This window comes from Aythya fuligula, chromosome 4 (genome assembly GCF_009819795.1).
Source record: "Aythya fuligula isolate bAytFul2 chromosome 4, bAytFul2.pri, whole genome shotgun sequence".
NCBI lineage: Eukaryota > Metazoa > Chordata > Aves > Anseriformes > Anatidae > Aythya > Aythya fuligula.
The window spans coordinates 32,043,617-32,050,078 of NC_045562.1; the positions used below are offsets into that span (position 1 = coordinate 32,043,617).

General features: G+C 37.9%; 1 protein-coding gene across 4 annotated transcripts in view; it reads right to left on the reverse strand.

Annotated features, from left to right (window-relative positions):
* The window catches only part of TRIM2 (tripartite motif containing 2), an 85,361-nt gene extending 79,130 nt beyond the window's left edge, over nt 1–6,231 (reverse strand). For 2 of the 4 annotated variants that reach the window (XM_032187083.1, XM_032187082.1), the window contains exon 1: nt 4,964–5,342. The gene's annotated coding sequence lies outside the window, so the exon portion shown is untranslated. Of the gene's footprint in view, nt 1–4,963; nt 5,343–5,506; nt 5,624–6,182 lie in introns of those variants that run through there. The other 2 variants (XM_032187084.1, XM_032187090.1) reach the window with 2 other exon arrangements.
* Between the last annotated feature and the right edge of the window lie 231 nt (nt 6,232–6,462).

Here is a 6,462-nt window from a genome sequence, read left to right on the forward strand (position 1 = left end):
ACATAGGACTTACCTAATGCCTCAGCATAAACTAATGGCTAATTTAAAATCCGTTTGAGGGCTACACATACTATAAGAAAGTTGTAACAGCCTATGGATTCTTGTAACAGCCTATGGATTCAGATACGTCAGTAGGAAAGAACTCAGTGTCAAGGGAGTCAATACCAACCTCCTCTTTCAAAAACAAAAGAAAACCTAGCCTTGGTATGCAGGAGGAATTATTTTTCTACACTCCGCTGAGGCAGAACCAGAGCTATATTTTAATGAACTTATTTCCATCCAGCAAAGAATGGAAGTAGGTTTGTAACAATGCAGAGGAAGCTCACTTTTAGTCTACAGACTCTCTCAGTTCTTAAGAAAGGCCCCTTGATTGAATTCCCACTGAATCCGGGAAAAAAAAAAAAAAACTCAGACCAGTGAGTATTTAACATTTTGGAATGTCTTTGTAAAGACAACTAAAAAGAACTGAAGCCTTTAAAAATTAATACTAATCATCTTTCTAAATGACAATCAAGCTGCAGTGGTTATTTCTCATCTACCATCTTTAAAATCAGGTCATTACTTTTAGTAATGCTTTGAAATATGTGAATGATAGGACAGGATTTCAGAAACTCCTTAACAGTAATCCATACTCCTCCTGGGGATAAATTATTTTGCCTTGGCCATTCTAGCTTATCCATTTGGGAATCATAGCATTGCCTCAAAAAAAAAAAAAAAAAAAAAGGCACCTGTCCTAATACTCCTGAACTAATGAGTTCTGCAAAATCCTTTCAAAGTACTCGCAAACCAGACTGATAAGATACTACTTTATCCATTCAGATCAAACTAGATAATTGCATGCTTGCAGATAATCTTTCAGAATTGTTTTACTCATTGTTCCCTGCATTCAAGGAAAAAAAAAGACATTTGATGAGTACAATAACCTTTCACGTTCAGCAGCTTCCATTCATTTAGATTCTTGCAACTGCTTTCTGAAAAGGACAACAGTACCACTGTCAGAATATATTTAAATTTAGGCCCATTACTAATGCCCACTGTTAGCTTTGTGTATGTTTATGATAACATAATTATATAACATAGTAATATAGTTATACAAGTTACAGTGTCAATACAGAAGGAGATATAATTGCAAAGTAGTTTCAACCTGAAATAAATTTATAAAAAAAATAAAATAAAAATCAAATTCAAGGTATTGCAGTTTTCCAACTGCAATTTGACCCTCTGGGATTCTTTAGAATTTTTAGTGCTGCATATACAGCTAGGTTCATGCCCTCATACTAAAAATGGCAACTAGAAGTCATATGCACAATATAAATGTCCAGAAAGAATAATTACACAATTTTGCTCAGATATGTCAGTTACACATTGCTCAGTTAAGCTGTAGCTTGCATTCATGTGCTCCAGCCTTGCTTCATGAAGGATGATCTGAAGATTGTACAAACTGAATAAATGAAATACCATCTCAATGGAATAGCATATTATAATATGGGTATTTCTGACTTATTTCACATGGCAGATTCAGTTCTAGTTTATGGATATAAAAAAAACACTGCCTACCTTACACCATGCCTTTCAAACAAAACATAGCAGAAATAGTGATGTTAACAGATGTGTGACTTATCCTGAAATCTACTTGTAAAATGGGTGAGGAGCAGAAAGACGGGAAAAATTGGCTTTACAGAAAACACGGATATTATGAGCCCCACTGTTCACAGTACACGATCCATGATGAGTCTATCATGGTGATTACCATCTGACGGCCAAGTGTCATGTTGCTGCTGTTTCATTCCAATAATTAACATTGAAATTTAGATCCTATAAGTAACTGCAGGTAAACATGCTTCATTAAACTTAATAATGAATATTATTGCCCTGGTAATTAAGGTTATCGTCAACATTATTAACTTAGTAATTACTAAAGTCAATAATAAAATAGTGTCTTAATGATTTTAAGGGAAATCTTCATTACTGGTCTACAACTACTTGTAATTGTAGCCATGCTTTGGTCAGTAGAGTTAATTTCAATTAATATACTTCATTAACTTCATAGCTAAACTCTAACAGCCTAAGGGAGATATTCCATTCCATGTGAATCAGTATGACAGTTTTGAAATAAGGTCACAGTAAGTATACATTTTCTTATTTTAATTACATGCAATTTCAACTCATATCTAGGCAAAACTCTGGCATCCTCATGACCAATTCAGTTTCAACATACCACTGACATCAGTATTCTGACTTCAGATAAAAATACAAACACAAAAACAGGTTGTATGATAAGATTTTACATGTGGATCACATATAATTAAAATATTTGGTTCTTCTTTCCTTCATGGCTAAGCTTTCACTTTATTTTTACAACAGCTTGTAAGTAATCTAGGTCCAAGGATTACCTTCTGTTTCTATACAGTATCTAGCTCAGTGATATTCCAATAAGAGAGTTCCTGGATGATACAGAAATAGAAGAGTAATAATCTAATATGCAGAATAAAGTGAAAATGCCATTGCTGGGATCAGAATTTCATATCAGGTGTAATGACTGATAATGTTTAACAAATTGATCTGACTCTGCATGGGTTTTTAGGAAACAAACAAGCCCTGTATAATTGGATTAAAAACAATTTATAACTGAATGAATAGACCCAATTACTTTCTTCAGATTTCGTCTTCGTGCAAAGTCCACAGAAAAACAGTAGCATCTTGTTTGTTTGTTTTTTTTAATTATCATGGATGACTAAACAGACTGTAACTACATGTGGCTTGCTGTTTGAAAATCAAAATCCAGAATTCCTCGTAGGTAGCTTTGTTGTAATTGGTTACGTTAAGCAGTACATCAGTTTCCTTTTTATTCCTCAACTAGATAAGCATAATGCTCTTCTTCCAGACAGATTTCTAAGTCTTGGTAAATCACAAATCATGGAAGTGCTTGTGGAAAAGCAGATAGAAATTAGAAGACAGGTGGGAGGGAGAAACAGAAAGGAGAGAGGAAATACATTTAAGGAAATTTGTCCTTACCTACCTCGTGTGCTTCACAATTCTTCATGTAGGGAATTAGGAAACAGGAGTGATCACAATAATGACTGGAAAGAAAAACTCTGGTCATTGACTGCTTTGCAGGGGTTACCTGCATTGGCAGTGCACCCTGTATTTTGCATAGAGAACGCTGAAAGTTCTCTTCAACTATGGCCAGTTGCAACCTGGCCAGACAAGACTGGCCTGATACAGACACTGGTTTAACCTTTCTAATTCTCCAAGTGAGGTCAACCAAAAGGCGAACAGGATAGTTGGTTAGTTTCCAACCACCCATACTGCTTTCCTACAGGCCAAGGTACAGGATTGGGTGGTTTCTCACCTCCCACACCTCCCTGAAATATGTGGGGGGGGATGACACACCTACAGTGCTGGCAATCAGCATCACTGATCTGGTCCTGTGCTGTTTACCAGGGGTAAAGGTATCTGCAAGAGGCTGACACAGCAGAAGGCATGGGAATGGTCAGACTTCACTGCTTTCAAAGAAAGCTACAAAGCATCAGTGTACATAATTACAAATGAGGTTACAGCTCGGGGCTGCAGCACCAAGAACTGCAGGGGATTGTTTAACATTCAGTGAGCATATGCCTAAAAGTCAGTGCACACACTTTCCGAATTTCAGCATCCAGCTGCGTGCACATCAATGAACATTGCTTAGGTTTCATCAAGATCAATTTACATTGTGGATGAGATCTGGGGGAAAAACTGGTATATGGTTCAAAGTGCAGTGTACAAAGGATGTTTTTTTGGATATCTGTCAGGAAAATGCCAGAGCAGATTTTAAGTAAAACACCTGAGATTTTTCATCCATGTCCCAAATCTGAAATGATTCAGGACACATATGAATTATTTCTCTACATTTTATAGACTTAAGCAGGAGCTTTCCGTATTTAATCCAGGCAAGCAGTGGATTAACTGCCTTCAGCCGAAAGCCTGCCAGCTGACACCCCTTCCCTGCACACATGGCATTTGATGTCTGCCATTTTAACATTTTGACATTTTTGTGAGAGACATTGTCCTAAAAGGTCACCACTTGTCTCAGCAGTTGGCTTGCTGCCACTCAAGCTTGGGAAGATTAGCTCCACGGCTGTCATCGAAAATGACAGTTTTCAGAGCTAAGTTTCAGAGAAGCTATTAATTTCTGTGTATGGGGAGGGTGGGAGTAGGGTACGCACTGAGGACAAGATGAAGAGAAGCTCCAAAATCACCTTTCAGTTCCTACAACGAAGACAGGCATTTCTATGTATACATCTGTAAGATGAAGCTGAAATACTGAAAAAACAGCTTCTAAACAGCAGATGGACCAAGCACATAACTTGTCTTATAACAGCATTATAGAGACAGTAATACTATGAATACATTTAGTTCTTGCACCAAACAATACAACATACTGTCTCTCTAGTCACTTCACAGCAGTCACTTCTTAACTGTTATCATGACTTTTTCACGAGGTTCATAAAAAGCTTACAGTACCGAAGCAGTCCCTAGGAAACAAAAACTTGCGTAAATAAAGCAAGAAACATGACATGGCATCTCAGACAAACTGGCTATAGCCTGCATTTCTCATGCAATTATCTGACATTTATACTTGTCACTGGTTGCAGGCTGTTTCCAATAAACAGATTTTGTTCACAGAATACTATGAATTCACTAGCCATGAACTCAATAGAACAATGGTACTACAGAAGCTTTGAACTAGAAGGGAAGCTATAAAAACAGGATGCTGTTTCTTCAGTGGTAAGAGATCAAAAAAAAAAAAAAACCACTCAACAAATACCAATTCTCTTCTTTACAGTATTACCGTGACACCAAGAAACCTGCAACTCCGCTACTTCCCAACAACCTTACCATCCTGCCTTCATGCCACAAAGCAGATAAAGATCCTCTTCACGTACAAATAGAGTGAGATTGGTGAAAAACATGCATCGCTCACCGTGCTACGTTCATTGTTCTTATCAGGTCAGATGCAGACTTACTGGTGCCCCTTATGATGACTATTTGTGCTTCCGATAATAAGGTACTGCTGAGTTTCTTAATGAGAAGTCCAGTTCTGCATTTTTGGATTTTCAAAGAAAAGATTCGAGGTGAAAAATACCACGGCAGATTTCCCTCCTATGTGTTCACAAGCAGCCTATTAATACTGAAGTATCTTTCCCACTGCATATCTAATTTTATCTAACAAAACTATCTATCTAGAAGCACCCCCTGCATTTGCTTGGGTTCTTCCCTCAGAGACAAAGTGGCAAGCAGATATCCTCAAAATCAACAAACATAACTGCAAACTATTTGTTCTGGAAAGCTTTCATGCATCCCATTCCCTTAGCAGCTCTTCCACTGAAAGCTGAAACAATACTGCATAGAAGCCTTCCCTGTCGGGATGTTTTCAGCTTTCATCTCTCTGCTTTTTCAAGCAGAACACCAAGGTAGAAACCCTAATTAGCAATCTGAAAGCAGCACACAGGCAAGGAATACTTACATTTGCAACTGTATTTGCAATATTTGCGCACTGATCCAACGACTGCTGATTACAAAGAGGAGAAGGAGCTTTTTAGGCTGCGTTTCAAGCCTTGTAGCAGTGTAAAGAAGGCAGTTATCTGAAAGCTACTCATTTTCTATATGCTGTGCTCTACTTTCTTCCCATGTGCATACAACACAGCTGCCAGATTTAATAACCATGTCAGCCTGCTTTCCCCATAAAGCAGCAGAGATGACAGGATGAAGATGAAGTAGCCAGCGTGTTAATCTGTAGCTATGGCCGCACTAAGCCTTGAATGAATGTCATGGTTTTATTTCCCTTGAAGAAAAAAAAAATAAATCAGATCAACATTATTTGTGGAGAAATGTGCCAAAGGATTTCAGAAATGTGAATCCATACTTGCCTTCAGTGACATTTAAGCATATTAAAAGAAATGGCTTTTTTTCCTCAGTTAACAAATCCTAGGAATTGATGTTGCAAAAAGGAATTAACTCCTGATCTTTCATCACACATTTTTCCTAGCAGCAACTGCTGGTACCCAAAAATAATAAAACCATTAACTGACAAATTAGTCGAGATAGCCAACTCCTCTCCAGAAGGAATTACTTCCAAATCTGCCTTTGCTGACTTCTTTCAGAAAAACGGAATTAATAAAAGGGGGAAAGTTCTCATTTACCATTTAAATCCTCCCATGCACTGTGGTTCCCAGAGCACTGGACTCTCTTATCAGATGTGGTCGGTTCACTGCCAAGGTGGAGCATTTCCGGACCTCCATCTGCAAAACCAGCTCCAGGTGAGGGAGGGATGGGCAGAGTTTACATGCCAAGAGAAGGTGCCAGACATACAGACAAAAACTACAGGCTAAAAATAAACCCAGAAATGAATTTGCAGCAATGTGGGGATGCTGCAGAGATCGTATGACAGCTGTGTGCGTCTCTTTCTCTCTCATTTATATT